General features: G+C 38.4%; 1 pseudogene; it reads left to right on the top strand.

The window, feature by feature from the left end:
• The first annotated feature begins 14,304 nt into the window (after positions 1-14,304).
• On the top strand, positions 14,305-15,780 carry LOC101705301 (synaptonemal complex protein 3 pseudogene; annotated as a pseudogene).
• Positions 15,781-16,726: the final 946 nt, after the last annotated feature.

Here is a 16,726-nt window from a genome sequence, read left to right as displayed (position 1 = left end):
TGGATGTTCCTTGAGACCATAATATTAAGCGAAATAAATCAGACACACCAGCTTAAATGTCACATGAGAAACCCAAAATATAAAGAAAGAGCAAAATAAAAGATAGGAGGAAAAAGGGACATGAATCTTTTGTAATCGGAAAGGGACCAAGACATGGAAGGAGGGGGAGGGAGGAGACAGGAAGCGGATGCTAAAAGAGCTGAAATGTGCTTTGCGCATGTACCAACTCCCTGTGATGAATGTGATTATATACTGCAAACATGTACTAATAAAAGATAAGAATTACCAAAAAGCTCCAAATTCTTTTTCTATACCTGGGTGAATATTTCAAGGTAGGGCATTATTTTTCCTTTCCTTCCTTTTCCCTTCTTGTCTTCTCCCTCTCTCCTTCCCTGTCTCCCTCCTTTCCTCTTATTTCTTCCCTTCCCTTCCTGTCTTTCTGCTGATGATCGATTTGCCTATCATGTCCCAGGCATGGTGGATACCATAGCCAACAAGAAGGTCACATCTTTCTGGAACGTCACCTTGGAAGTGATATCATATCCCCTTTGCCATATGATTATTCATGAGAAGAAGGCAGTAGGTCCAGGCCACACTGGAGGAGGTGATTACCAGGAGGTGGGGACCACAGAGAATAACATCAGAGGCTGCCTGATGCACAAGGACATTCCGTCATTTACCGCAACATGGATGACCATGAAGGACATGATGCTAGGAGAAATGAGCCAGGCACAGAGAAAGAAATAAGACATGCCCTTACTTACACGTACAACCTAAAAGAGCCAAACCCAAAGAAGCAGAGAATAGAATAGAGGTTGCCAGGGGATGATTGGGGGGGGGGCATGGATAGTGGTCAAAAGGCATGAAGTTTCAATTTAGAAGTAATAAGTTTTGGGGATCAAGTGTACAGCATAGGGCCTATGATTAACAATTCTGTAATGTATATTTGCAGTTATGCTAAGATGGTAGGTCTTTTTTTTTTTTTGGTACTGGGGATCAAACTCAGGGCCTTGAGCTTGCGAGGCAGGTGCAGTGCCACTGAGCTAAATGTCCAGCCCTTGGTTTTTAAATTTTTATTTACTTTTTTTTATTAGTACATTTGCCATACATAATGATCACATTCATCATAGGGAATCTGTACCTGTAGATAATATATCTTGATTCTTCTTCTTTTCCCATCCCATTCCCTTCCCTTCAACCCTTTCCCCCTCCCCACTTACAAAAGCTTTGTTCCCATTTTTTTCTTTCTATTCTATTTTGTAATTGCTTTTCCCTTCCTTCTCTCCTTTATTCTCCCTCCCTTGTTCCCCTTACCATTTGAGCAAGTTCTTCCTACTTCCCAATATCTAGCCACCATTTTGCTCTTATTTTTACCCATTGGGTTTCTCACACAAGAGAAACAATGTGATATTTAAACTTGTGCATCTGATTTATTTCACTTAAAATTATGGTCTCGAGGTGCATCCATTTTATCTAAAAATGTCTCAAGATTATCCTTCTTTGTGGCAGAGTAGTACTCCATTCCATGTAAACACCACATTTTCTTTATCCATTTATCTGTTGATAAGCATATGGGCTGTTTCCAAGATTCAGCTATTATAAATTGTGCTGCTATAGACATGGGTGTGCATATATCACCATGGTGTGAAGATTTTAACTCTTTCAGGAAAATAAGTTTTAGTTTTTTTGAGGAATTTCCATAGTGATTGTACTAATTTACACTCCTACCAACAGTGGAGCAGGGTTCCTTTTTCCCCACAACCCCACCAGAATTTGTTATTGGTTGATTTCTTGTTAACAGCCATTTTTTTCTGGATTAAGATGCAATCTCAGTGTTGTTTTAATTTGCACCTATTTTTTAAAAAATTCTTTTATTGGTACATTTTAGGTATACAACACAATTACATTTCTCATTGGGAACTGTACCTTTACATGATGCAGCTTGGTTCTTATTTTTCCCCCATTCCTAGCCCTCCCTTCACCCCCTCCACCCTTCCCTATTTACAAAGACTTTGTTTCCATTTTTTCCATTTCTCATCATTTTTTCCTTTTCCTTCTTTCCTTTCCCCTGCCCCTCCCACTTCCCCTACCCCTTTGGACCTTTCTTCCTATTTTGCATTATCAATTATTCATTCTAATCATTGGTACATTTTAGGTATACAATATAATGACATTCATCATTGGAAATTTGCACCTTTACATAATCTCTCTTGGTTCTTTTTTCCCCCTCTTCCCCTGCCCTCCCTTCAATCCCTCCATCCCTCTGTATTTGCAAAGACTTTGTTTCTATTTTTCCATTTTCTCATATTAATTCCATTCCCTTCTTTCCTTTCCTCTACCCCTCCCACTTCCCCTTCCCCTTTGCCCCTTTTCTTCCTATTTCACATTATCTATTATTTGCATCTATTGAATGACCAGTGATGTTGAATGTTTTTTCATATATTTATTTTCTGATTGTACCTTTAATCTGAGAAATGTCTATTCATTTCAGATGCTCTAAATTTGGGGACTGATTTTTTTTTTAGTTCTTTATGTTTTCTAGATATTAGTCCTTTGTTTGAGGAGCAGCTGATAAAAATTTTTCCCCATTCTGTGGATTGTCTCTTCACTCTGCTGGTGGTTTCTTTTGCTGTACAAAAGCTTTTTAATTTGATATGGTCTGAGTTGTTGATTCTTTGTAATATTTCCTGTGTAGCTGGGGTTTTGTTCACAAAGTCTTTGCCTACAGCTGTGTCTTCAAGAGCATTATCTTTTCTATCAGCAGATTGCTTCTGTTTTAATATTTAGGTCTTTGTCTATTTTGATTTTGCATGGTGAGAGATACAGGTCTAGTTTCAATCTTCAGCGTGTGGAAAGCCAATTTTCTCAGCACCATTTATTAAAGAAGCTGTCTTTCTTCCAGTGAAGGTGTTTGGCCACTTTATAAAAGATACAGTGGCTGAGTGTGCTTGGAGTTGTTTCTACATCTTCTATTTTGTTCCATGGATCCTCAAGTCTGTTCCTTTGCCAGTACCATGCTGTTTTTAATCACAGTAGCTTTGTAGTATAATTTCAAATCTGGGATTGCGATACCCCTTGCCTTGTCCTTGTTGCCCAGAATCACTTTTGCTATTTTAGGTCTCTTTTGGTTCCATGTGAATTTTAGGATAGTTTTCCCTAGTTCTTTTTTTTTTTTTTTTTTTTTTTTTTTCTGAGGGGTTTCTCTAGTTCTGCGAGGTATGCTATTGGTATTTTGATCAAGATTGCATTAAATCTGTATAACAGCTTTGGAAGTATGGTCATTTTCACTATATTGGTTCTTCCTACTCAAAGAACAAGGGATATCTTTCCATTTTCTGATATCCTCTTCATTCTCCTTTTTCAGACTATAGTGGTTTTCAATGTAAAGGTCTTTCACTTCCTTCATTAGATTGATTCCTAAGTATTTCATTTTTTGGATGCTATTGTGAAAGATGTTGTTTCTCTAATTTCACTCTCAGTGAGTTTGTTATTTATGTACAGGAATGCTATTGATTTTTGAGTGCTGATTTTGTATCCTGCTACATTACTGAATATGGTTGTTAAATCTAGAAGGCTTTAAAAATTAATTTTATGGATACAATTTAGATATACGTACTGATCACATTCATCGTAGGGAATTTGTATCTGTACATGATATATCTTGATACCTCTTTTTTCCCTATTCCCCTCCCCTCCCTTCAATCTCTCTTCCCTCCTTATTTACAAAAGCTTTGTTTCTAATTTATTCTTCATTTCTCATTTTTTCTTTTCCCGTCCCCTCCCCCTTCCTAGTTCTCCTTTGCTTTTGAACACTTTCTTCCTATTCCATAATATCTTCTATGCATTTTGACCCTTATTCACACTTTCAGTTTCTCACACCAGAGACAGTGTGATACTTACATGTGTGTTCAATGTATTTCACTGAAGAGTATAGTCTCAAGGTGCATCCATTTGCCTATAAATGTCACAAGTTTATCCTTCATTATGGCTGAGTAGCACTCCATTATATTTAAAAACTGCATCATTTTTATCCATTCATCAATTGATGGGCATTTGGGCTGTTTCCAAGATTTAGCTATTACAAACTGTGCTGCTATAAACATGGGTGCACATATATTGCTGTGGTATGATGCTTTTAATTCTTTTGGGAAGATACTCAGAAGAGGAATAGCTGGGTCAAATGGGACCTCTAATCCTATTTTTGAGGAATATTCACAGTGATTTCCACAGCGGTTACACCAGTCTACACTCCCATGAAGAGTGAGAAGAGATCCTTTTTCCTCCACAGCCCCACCAGCATTTGTTTTTGGTTGATTTCTTGATCATACCCATTTTTTTCTGGAGCGAGATGAAATCTCAGCATTGTTTTAATTTGCATCTTTTGAATGACCAGTGATGTAGAATATTTTTTCATATACTTATTTACCATTTGTATTTCTTCAACAGAGAAGTATGTATTCATATCAGACTCCCGTTTTTGGACTGGGTCTTTAAATTTGGGTGGTTTGATGTTTTTCAGTTCTTTATATGGTCTAGATATTAGTCCTTTGTCTGAGGAATTACTGGCTAAAATTTTTCCCACTCTGTGAGTTGTATTTTCACTCTGTTGGTGCTTTCTTTTGCTGTGCAAAAGCCTTTTAATATGATGAGATCTCTGTTGTTGAGTCTTTGTGCTAGTTCCCATATGACTGAGGTTTTACTCATGAAGTCTTTGCCTACATCTATGTCTTCAAGAGTTCTACCTATTCTCTCTTCCAGAAGATTTAGCATCTCTGTTTTAATATTTAGATCTTTGATCCATTTTAATTTTAGTTTAGTGCATAGTGAGAGACAGGGGTCTAGTTTTAGTCTTCAGCATATGGAAAGCCAGTTTTTCCAGCACCACTTATTAAAGAGGCTATCTCTCTTCCAGTAAACATGATTGACCCCTTTGTCAAAAATAAGGTGGCTGAATGTGTTTGGGGTTGTTTCTGCATCTTCTAGTCTGTTCCATTGAACCTCAAGTCTTTTTTTGCAATACCATGCTTTTTTTTGGTTCCGGGGATTGAACTTGGGACCTTGCGCTTGCAAGGCAGGCAGTGGAACCACTGAGCTAAATCCCTGCCCCTCCATGCTTTTTTTTAAAAAAAAAAAAAACCACAGTAGCTCTGTAATATAACTTCAAGTCAAGGATTGTGATGCCCCTGCCTTGCCTTTGTTGCCCAGAATTGTTTTTGCTATTTTAGATCCCTTCTGGTTCCAAATGAATTTTAGGAATGTTTTCTCTAGTTCTGTGAGGCATTCTAATGTTGTTTTGATTGGGATTGTAATAAATTTGTAGAACAATTTTGGGAGTATGGCCATTTTCACTATGTTGGATCTTCTTACTCAAGAACTAGGAATATCTTTCCATTTTCTGATATCCTCTTTGATCTCCCTTTGCAGAATACTGTAATTTTCAATCTAAAGATCTTTTACTTCCTTTATGAGATTGATTCCTAAGTATTTCATTTTTTTGGATGCTATTGTAAAAGGTATTGTTTCCCTAATTTCTCTCTCAGTGAGTTTTTCACTTGTGTATAGGAATGCTATTGATTTTTTTAAAACTCAGTCTTGTCTTTAAAAAATTTTTTTTATTCGTTAAGTTTATTGGTACATTTTACGTATACAATATGATAACATTCATTATTGGGATCTTGTACCTTTACATGATCCATCTTGGTTCTTATTGTTTTCCCCATTCCCCTGCCCTCCATTCAGCCCCTCTACCCCTCCCTATTTACAAGGACTTTGTTTCTGTTTTTTCCTTTTCACATATTTATTTCTTTCCCTTCTTTCCCTTCCCCTACCCTTCCCATTTCCCCTATTCCTTTAGACCTTTTCTTCCTATTTCATGTTATCTATTATACATTTTGATCCTTATTTACACTTTCAGTTTCTCACACCAGAGAAACTATTCGGTATTTACACATGTGTGCTATATTTATTTTGCTTAAGAGTATGGCCTCAATGTACATCCACTGAGCTATAAATGTCTCTAGTTTCTCATTCTTTATGGCTGAGTAGTACTCCATTTTATAAAAAAAAACACATCTTCTTTTTTTGGGGGGGGTACCGGGGATCCAACTTGGGTCCTTGTGCTTGCGCAGCAGGCGGCGAAACCACTGAGCTAAATCCCCGGCCCCTAGTACTCCATTTTATTAAAAAATCACATCTTCTTTGTCTAGTCTCCAGTTGATGGGCAATTGGGCTGTTTCCAAGTTTTAGCTATTATAAACTGTGCTGCTATAAACATGGGTGCACATATATTGCTGTGGTATTATTTAGGAATGCTATTGATTTCTAAGTGTTGGCTTTGTATCACCTATGCTACTGAATTTGGTTATTATATCTAGGAGTCTTTTGGTGGAGTTTTTGGCATCTTCTATGTAGAGTATCAAGTCGCCTGTAAATAATATAATTTAACTTCTTTCACCAGACAAGGATGTCCATTATCACCACTCCTATTCAACATAGGTGTAGAAATATTAGCCAGAACAATCAGACAAGAGAAAGAAATAAAGATAGGAAACAAAGAAGTTAAATTATCATTATTTGGATACCTTGTATCCAGCTACTCTACTGAATCTGTCAAATAAGTCTAGAAGTCTTTTGGCAGAGTTTTTTGAGTCTTCTATGTAAAGTATCATACGGTCAGCAAATAATGACAGTTTCACTTCTTCCTTTCCTATCTTTATTCCTTTTATTTCTTTCTCTTGTCTGATTGCTCTGGCTAATGTTTCCACACCTATGTTGAATTGGGGTGGTGATAGTGGTTATCCTTGTCTGGTTCCTGATTTTAGAGTGAAAGCTTTCAGTTTTTGACCATTTAGCGTGATGTTGACTGATGGTTTGTCATAGACGGCTTTTATCAGAGTGAGATGAAGACCACCTATTCCAATTTTCTGTAGGATTTTTAAAAAAATCATGAATGGATGTTGAACTTTGCCAAATGCTTTTTCTATGCCTATTGAGATGATCATGTGATTTTTGTCTTTGGCTCTGTTGATATGGTTATTATATTCATTGATTTGCATATGTTGAACCATCCTTGCATCCCTGGGATGAATCTTACTTTGTCCTGGTGTATAATCTCCTCGATGATTTGTTGCATTTGGTTTGCCAGTATCTTATTGAGGATTTTTTGCATGTATATTCATTAAGGAGATTGGCCTGTAGTTCTCTTTTTTTGGTTAGATCCTTCTCTGGTTTTAGTGAGATGCTAATACTTGCTTCTGAGTATGAGTTTGGAAGTATTACTTCCCTTTCAATTTCATTAAAGAGTTTGAGGAGTAGTGGCATTAGATCTCTAAAGTTCTTAAAGAATTCAGCAGTGAATCTGTCAGGACATGGACTTTTCTTTGTTGCTAAGTTTTTAATTACATTTTCAATTTCATTGAGTGATATTGGATTATTTATAATTTTTATATCTTCTTGATTCAGCTTTGGTAATTTATATGTATCTGGGAATGTGTCCATTTCTTCTTTATTTTCCACCTCATTAGAGTACAGGTTCTCAAAGTAGGTACTGATGTTCTTCTGGATTTCTGCAAGATTCATTGTGATTTCACCCTTTTCATTCCTAGTTGCATGAATTTGAGTCTTTTCTTTCCTTTTTTTTCATGAGGTTGGTGAAGGGTTTTGTCCATTTTATTCAATTTTTCAAAGAATCAAATCTTAGATTCATTGGTTCTTTGTATTATTTTCTTAGTTTCAATTACATTAATTTTTTCTCTGATCTTTATAATTTCCTCCCTTGTATGAGTTTTGGGCTTGACTTGCTCTTCTTTTTCTAGAAGTTTGAAGTTCAACATTAGGTTGTTTATTTGAACTTGCTCTGTTTTTCTGATATGGAAATTTACTACTATAAATTTCCCTGGTAGGACTGCTTTTATTATGTCCCATATGTTTCAGTATTTTGTATCAGCATTATCATTTAATTGTAGAAACTATCTAATTTCTTCTTTAATTTTATCTGTGACCCATTGGTTGTTCAGGAGGGTGTTATTTAACTTCCATGTGTTTATGGAATTTTTGTCATTTCTTTTGGCATTGATTTCCAATTTCAATCCACTAGGGTCAGATAATATCAGGAGATAATTTCAATTCCTTTGTATTTATTTAAGGATGTTCTATGAGCTAATCTGTGGTCTATTTCGGAGAATGTTCCATGTGCAGCTGAGATGAATGTGTATTCTGATGTTGTGGGATGGAACACTCTGTAGACATCCACTAAGTCCATTTGTTCACAGTTTGGCTCAATTCTGATATTTCTTTGTTGGGTTTTTTTTTGCCTAGTTGATCTCTCTATTTGCAACAGTGGGGTATTGAGGTCCCCATTACAGTTGTATTAGTGCTAATTTTATTTTTCATGTCCCATTAATATTTGTTTTACATAGTTGGGTGCACGGATATTTGGAGCATATATATTTATCATTTTATCTCTTCGTCTTGTATTGTTCCCTTTACAAAGATATACTGACTTTTTTTGTTTCTCTTAATCAATCTTGGCTTAAAATCACTTTGTCTACAAATAGAATAGTTACCTCTGCTTTTTTCTGGGTTCCTGCCACATGGAGTATTGTTTTCCATCCTATGACTTTCAGTCTATGAATTTCTTTTTGAGTTAAGTATGTTTCTTGTATGAAGCATATTGTTGGATCTTGTTTCTTGATCCATTCTGCCAGTCTGTTTCTTTTGATTGGTGAGTTGAGATCATTTATATTGATGGTTATAACTGAAATGTATTGGCTTATCCTTGTCATATTATTTTCCTGTTGTTGGTTCTCTGAATTTTCCCTCTGTTTAATTGCTTGCTCTGCCTGGTGACTTCTTTCTAGTGGTGTTCTTGGGGTTGTGGACTTCATTATCTCTTTCTAAAATATACTTCAGGGCATTTTGTAGAGCTTGTTTAGTGATCATAAATTTCTTCAGTTGTTCTTTGTCATGAAAGAATCATATTTCTCCATCAATTTTTTTTTTTTTTGGGTACTGGGAATTGAACTCGGGTCCTTGTGCAGCAGGCAGCGAAACCACTGAGCTAAATCCCCGGCCCATTTCTCCATCAATTTTGAAAGATAGTTTTGCACAGTATATCAATCTGGACTGGAAGTTGTTTTCCTTCAGAACCTGAAATATTTACTCCAAGCTCTCCTTGACTTAAGGGTTTGTATTGAGATGTCTGCAGAGATTCTGATGGGCTGTCCTTTATAGGTGATTTGTTCTTTTCTCTAATAGCTTTTAATTTCTGTTCTTGTGCTGAATTTCTGGAATCTTGATAATTATATACCTTTGTGTCGATTTATATTGGTCATGGGTAATGGGAGTTCTATATGCCTCATTTATTTGTGTGTCAAATTCTTTTTCCATGTTCTGGAAGTTTTCTGCCACTACTTGTTTGAAAAGCCTTTTAATGGCATTTGCACTATCTTCAGCTCTCTCATTGACTGTGATCAAAATTGTATTATTTTTCTTTGCATTGTCTTGCAGCTGTTAGGTTGATTTTTTTTATGGTCCCTTGGCATTTTAAAGACATCTTTCTTTTCATGGTCATAAACTGCAATCCTGTCTTCTGTATCTGAAATTCTGTCCTCACCTTTATTGAATTTATGGTGGATACTTTCAATGGAATTTTTAATCTCCTGGGTGTCTGTTTGAATCTGTTTCATCGATTTCATTTCTTTCCTATGTTGGACATTCATGGTTTCCATTATTTCCCTAAGCTCCTCTATTTTTTTTTATTTGTGTCTACTCTAGATTCATTGAGCATGTCCTTCATTTTGATTATCATGTCTTTTTTTTTTAACCTGAGAGATTATTTTCTCTATAACTCCATGGTACTATTATTTTTTAACTTCTGCTATTATCATTTCAGAAAGCTCAGGTGGGTGGCTTCTGATTTCCTCTATCTCATTGTCCCCTGGACTTGTCCTGGGTGAGCTGGAGGTCTGGGGTTGCATTTTGCTTCTGCATCTTGTCATTTTCTATTTTTAAATTTTATTTTGTTTTCTGTATTGTTGCTTTCAGATTTCTTATGGTAAGTAGCTTTATCACTAGTATTGAGGCTTTCTTAGGAAATGTCCATTCCTCAGGGATGTCTTCTGGGTGTATCTGGTTCTTGGTTTGTGTCCATCCCAAGGTCCTACCTTTCCAGTTTATTAAGGATCAGTAGTTGGTATTTATTTGGCTCAGCACTCAGTCCTTTGGTCCTGGACTATGATGATGTTTATGGCCCCAGACAATCACAGTGTTGTCATAGAAGGAAAAAACTGGTTACAACAGGTATGACATCCTGGCTAAAGTAGTACAATTAGCAATATCAATAGCATCAAGCATAGCCTAGCAGCTGACAAATTGTGGTAACTATTATTTTGGTACCTTTAACCATAGGAGCAAGACCTACAGTTATATAACAAAATCCAACATGAACCAGGATCTTGCATGCGATGAGTTTCAACAGTGGAATGATTTTACCATCTTGGGGGTGGGATTTAAGAGGGGTAGGGGACAAAATGGAGTAATAAATGAAGGGAAATGTAGTTGGGGGAAGGCTGGAGGACAGCAAATGATCACCCAAGGTTTGGGAGACTGGAGAAGGGGGCAGGAGAGAAAATATGAAGGATAAAGCAAAAACATTATTGCAGTGAACCAGAAAGACAAGAGAAGATTTTCACTCACATGAAAATATCATAAACTCAAGAGAGATAGTTAAGAAAAGAGAGCAAGAAAATGAGTAGAACGAGATAAAAGTAAAGGTGAAAACCTAAACAACAAAGAGGGGGAAAAAAGCCTCAAAGAGGAAACAAAACCAACAAAGGAAAAATTTCTCTGGCGCCCACAGTTGTGTGGTAGTGTCCAGGGCAGGTAATGTTACAAACTTGCCTTCTCTGTTCCACACCGATTGGCACTTGTCTATCCTAACCTGCCACTTATCACAGGCTGGGGCAGTGCTGTCACTGCCGCATATGAAGCCCAAGGGTGCTTGGTTGCCCTTCAGTTTCCTTTCCAGCAGCTGAGCACCAACCTCCCAAGGCTGTTTAAACCTCATACATTCGTCTGTATCTTTCTCTCAAGCCACTGGTCACCACTCACTTCTTTCACTGCCTCTGCTGTGCTGCAGTCCCTCACTTTGGTGTCGCTAGGGTTTCCAGATAGCTACTAAGTCACATGGCACAGAAAAAATATGAGGAGGGGCTGGTGAGGTGTGCATCAGGGAGGGAGCAGTTTTCTGGTCACCCACTTCTGTGTGTTCTGATGAAATCTGCTGCCAGGCTGCAGTATCCTCTGCATGGAAGAAGGCAAAAGATGCAAAGGGCCTTATGTCCCAAATCTCTCCTGTATGGCTTGAGTCAGCTGCATTTTTTCAGCCCATCAGTTTCTTGGAGACTTCTCAGCATGTGATTTTTGCTTGGCCTACTGGTGGGGCAACACTGCTGGCAGCCCTGTGGGCTCTGTGCTGTTTTATGAAGTCCCATGCCTATGTTTTGTTTGATCTACAAGTCTCTTATTTCAGACTGATTTTGGCACCAGGATGTGTGTCCCTCCCTTTCTTCTAATTACCTGTATTTTTAGCTGATTTTCTCTCAGTAGCTCCAATGTGACTCCTCTTCTATTCAGCCATATTGAATTCCTCTGAAATATCTTTTTTCATGGTTGCTAACCATAATCCTGTCTTTTAGATCTGATATTCTTTCTTTGCTTTCTTTCAATCAGTTGCATATACTTTCAATGGAATTTTTTTTTTTTTTTTTTTTTTTTTGGTACCAGGGATCGAACTTGGGTCCTTGTGCTTCCAGGGTAGGTGGTGGAACCACTGAGCTAAATCCCCAGCCCTCAATGAAATTTTTAATCTCCTGGGTGTCTGTCTGAATCAGTTTCATGAATTTCATTTCTTTCTTATTTTGTGGAATCATGGTTTCCATCATTTCCCTAAGCTCCTCTATTTTTCATGTGTGTCTCCTCTAGATTCATTGAGCATGTCCTTCATTTTGATTATCATGTCTTTTTTTTTTACCTGAGAGATTATTTTCTCTATAACTCCATGGTACTATTATTTTTTAACTTCTGCTATTATCATTTTAGAAAGCTCAGGTGGGTGGCTTCTGATTTCCTCTATCTCATTGTCCCCTGGACTTGTCCTGGGTGAGCTGGAGGTCTGGGGTTGCATTTTGCTTCTGCATCTTGTCATTTTCTATTTTTAAATTTTATTTTGTTTTCTGTATTGTTGCTTTCAGATTTCTTATGGTAAGTAGCTTTATCACTAGTATTGAGGCTTTCTTAGGAAATGTCCATTCCTCAGGGATGTCTTCTGGGTGTATCTGGTTCTTGGTTTGTGTCCATCCCAAGGTCCTACCTTTCCAGTTTATTAAGGATCAGTAGTTGGTATTTATTTGGCTCAGCACTCAGTCCTTTGGTCCTGGACTATGATGATGGTTATGACCCCTGACAATCACAGTGTTGTCATACAAGGGAGAACAATTTGTTACAACAGATGTGACTTCCTGCCTATTAATTAGCAATAACAATAGCATCAGGCACAGCCTAGCAACTGACAAACTGTGGTAACTATTAATTTGGTACCTTTAACCATAGGAGCAAGCTCTGCAGTTACATAACAAAATCCAACATAAATCAGGAACTTGTATGCAATGGGTTTCCCATTAGTACTGTGGTTTTACCATGTGTGTGTGAAATTTAAGAGGCATAGGGGACAACACAGAGAGATAAATGAGCACGGCTGGAGGGCAAAGGAGGATCACCAAGCTTTGAGAAACTGGAGAAGAGAGCAGGAGACAAAGAGCGAAGGAGAAGGCAAAAGGAAATTGAATTGAACCAGAAAGATAGGGATGTTCACTCTCCGGAAGATATAGAATATTAAGAGAGATAGTTGAGGAAAGATAGAAAGAAGATGAAGAGAGCAAAACAAAAATAAAGGTAAAAACCCTAAACAACCTAAAGAAATTTAAAAATGTAAGAAAAAAACCCCAACCAGACAGAAAAAGGAAAAGCAATCAAACAAACAGAGAACAAGAAAAATAATAAAATTCCTCTGGTGTCCAGGGCTCTGTGGTAGTGTCTGAGTCAGAGCTCAAAAATGTGCCATGTAACCCAGCAGGTCTGTATTAGGATTAGTGCTGGCTTTGGGGCTGATCTTAGGCTCCAGATGTGGGGGCTGGGGCCAGTCTCCAGCTAGCATCTTTCTTGATGTCTCCGGGGTGGCCTGCCTGTGTCTCCTTGTATGGGATTGTCTCTACACTGCTCTCCCGGTTCCTGTGCAGCCCTCAGATGGAGCTAGCTCGAGGCTGCTCCCAGTCTGGTGTCCAGTTGGCCCCTCCTGGACCTTGTAAAGCCTCCTCTGTTCCACGTCTAACCATTTCCTCTGTCATCGTCATCATCTCTTCATTTATCTGTGTAATTATGTTTTGACTTTGTCAAGAGACTTATTCATCTGCTTTGTTACTTCTGCTGCTAGCATTTCAGAAAATTCAACTGGGTTCCTTTTGATTTCTTCCACCTCAATGCCCCCTGGATTTGCTTTGGGTGAGTTAGGGATTTTGCTTTCCATCTTGCATCTGTTTTCTCATTTTCTGGGGTTTTTTTGTTGTTTATTTGTTTTCTGCATTGAGGTTTGTAAATTGCTTATGATAGGTAGCATTATTACTAGTATTGAGACCTCTTAGGTAATGACTACTTTTTATTTTTGTACCAGGGATTGAACTCTGGACCTTGTGCTTGCGAGGCAGGCGGCAGAACCACTGAGCTAAATCCCCAGCCTGGTAATGACTACCTTTTAGAGATATTTTCTAGGTGTAGCTGGCTTTTGGCTTTTGAGTCTGTCCCAGGATCATACCTCTTCTGCTTATTAGGGATGACAGATCACAGCCTATTTGGCCTAGCACCCAGTTCTTTGGTACTGGACTGTAGTATTGGTTATGACCCCCAGACAATCCAAGTATTGGCATACAAGGAAGACTGATCACAACAGCTATGTCACCTTCGCTGAAGTAGTACAAGCAGTAATAACAACAGCATCAAATTCAACCTGGAAAACGACAAACTGTAATAACCAATACTTTGCCACCTTTAACCAAAAGTATAAGATTTGTATTTATATAATAAAATTTAAAACAAATCAGTAAAATATCCACTCAATCGAGTAATTTTACCCCCTTTCACTAGCCATTGTGAGATACAGTTCACTGCTTACAGGTTCATAAGGCTAAATGGTACTGGTATGGAAGTAGGAAGAAAAAGGAGAAAAGAACTAGACTATGAAGAACTAAAGCAATGGAAGATGTGAAGAATGTGGTAAGACTAATGTAAAAGGTCCTGTTAAGGAGTAAAGGGGAATTAGTGGCATTAGATAAAAATAACAGAGAAGATAAACTAGTAAAAGGACAAATAATAGGGAGTAGAGATTAAACTAGAGGAAAAGAAAATAAAAAAATACTAAGGGAACAAGTTGAAAGAGAGAAAGTCAGAAAAGGAGGAGAGAAAGAATAACAGGAGGCCATTCAAACAAATAAGACAAAGCGATATCAAAAACAGGGGGCAAGAAAACGTGTGGTAAAACTCTAACCTCCACCAAAGGAAAAACAACAGCGAAAAATTTAAAATAATGTTCCAAAGGCGCGCCAGGCTCTCCAGCGCGGGCCCAGTTTCCTCAGAGGCAGAGGCGGCGGCCTCGGGGAAGGAGATCAGCAGCCCCGCCAGGGTTCAGCGTGGTGCCCGCCGGCAGGAAGCACCCGGGGGAGGCGGGGAAGGCGCCACTGGAGGAGCAGCCTGGGACAAGAGCGCGGCCGGAGCCTGACCGCGGAGGGGGGGGTGGGGGAGGAGGAGGAGGAGGCGCCCGCAGGAAAGATTCCAGTAATTGACAAGCGTGGGAAAAAAAGGTCTTCTTCAGAAATACTGGAAGATATGGGAGTGAAGTACAGAATATGCTGGAAAAATTTGGAGCTGACATTAACAAGGCCCTCCTTGCCAAGAGAAAAAGACTAGAAATATATACCAAGGCTTCCTTCAAATCCAGTAGCCAGAAAATTAAACATGTTTGGAAAACACAGCAAGAGCAAAGGCAGAAACTTAACCAAGAGTTTTCTGAGCAGTTCCTGGCTGTGTTTCAGCAGTGGGATACAGATCTGAAGAAGGCTGAGGAGCCAGAAGAGAAATTGGTGAGTATAATGCGACAACAACAAAAGGTTTTTCAACAATCCAGAATTGTTCAGAACCAGAGACTGAAAACGGTTGGACAATTGTATGAGCAGGACCTCAGGAGTTTGGAGGACTTGGAGAAGAATCACGATAGTCTACTTAGTGGGACACAAAATGAAGTTAAAAAAGAAATGGCTATGTTGCAAAAGAAGATTATGATGGAAACTCAGCAGCAAGAGATGGCAAGCATCCGCAAGTCTCTTCAGTCCATGTTGCTCTGATGACTCTTGGGAGAAAGAACGTGAACCTAATCAACAAGACACAATTGTAACATGAGCTAAGAGGCACGAAAGTTATGGGAGCAGCTTACAATTCTAGTTAAATTTAACACCTTTAGTCACTGAAGTTCCAGTTTAAATTATAACACTCTAATCATTATGGTGTTTAAGTGTAAGACCTCCCTTTCTCTTCACTTCCAAATAGAAAGGAGGCTGAGGGCGGAGGCCTTGAAGGCCAATCCCCTCTTTTAAACTACTTCCCCTCCTTTAAACTCCAATGCTTATGTTTTATTTGATCTACAAGTCTCTTTTTTCAAATTGATTTTTTGCATCAGGGTGTATGTCCCTCTCCTTCCAGTTATCTGTGTTTTTAGTTGATCTTCTCTGAGTCTCTCAGATGTGACGCCTCTTCTATTCAGCCATCTTGGATACCCAACATGGTAGAACTTACTACAACTTTTTGAAATGAACATATAATAATTGTACATATTAATGGTTTTGGTGTGAAATTTGCATACATGCTTACAGCTCACACTGACAAAATCCAGCCTCCCTTTTCTCACCCTTGCCTTCCTGATATGATGGGTTTGGTAGATCTTCTGTTAAGTGCTTTTACCACAGAAAGAAAACAAAAAAAATGAGGTAGGAGGAAACTTGGAAGTGATAGATGAGTTAATTCAGAGACATTTAGTACCCTTGCAATATCATGCAATCTCCACTCCCTATTTCTAATTCTAAAACATTTTCATCACCCCAAAATAAAACACATGCTCAGCAAGGAGTCACTCCCTATTCCCCATGCCCTCATTCCCATGGGAACCAGGAATATTCTTTTCTTCTTTACTGATTTGCCTGTTCTGGATTTGCTACAGTTTAGACCTGGGATTTTCACAAAGGCCCATGTGTGGAAGGCTGGGTCCTCAACCCCTGACATTATGGAACAATGGTGGAATCTTTAAGAGGTGGGGTCCTGTGGGAGGAAGTGAGGTCACTGGCGGAAGTGAGGTCACTGGGGGCATGACCTTGAAATGCATTGTGGGATCCTCATCTCTTCTTTTTTCTCTTCCTTTCACATCCTGGCTGTGAGGTAAGCAGCTTTTTTCTGCCACCAGCTCCCACCGCAATGTGCTCCCTCACCATAGGCCCAAAAGCAAACTCATGCTAACTGACCGCAGACAGAAGCCCATAAAAAGATGAATCAAAATAAACCTTTCCTCTTTTATTTTATTTTAACTGTTTTTGGAAACATGGTCTTGCTACATTGTACAGATTGGCCTCAG

The sequence above is a fragment of the Heterocephalus glaber genome, unplaced genomic scaffold (assembly GCF_053883595.1).
Source record: "Heterocephalus glaber isolate CG9 unplaced genomic scaffold, H.glaber_assembly_v1.0 deba00001760, whole genome shotgun sequence".
Lineage (NCBI taxonomy): Eukaryota > Metazoa > Chordata > Mammalia > Rodentia > Bathyergidae > Heterocephalus > Heterocephalus glaber.
This window is presented reverse-complemented; position numbering and strand designations above follow the sequence as displayed.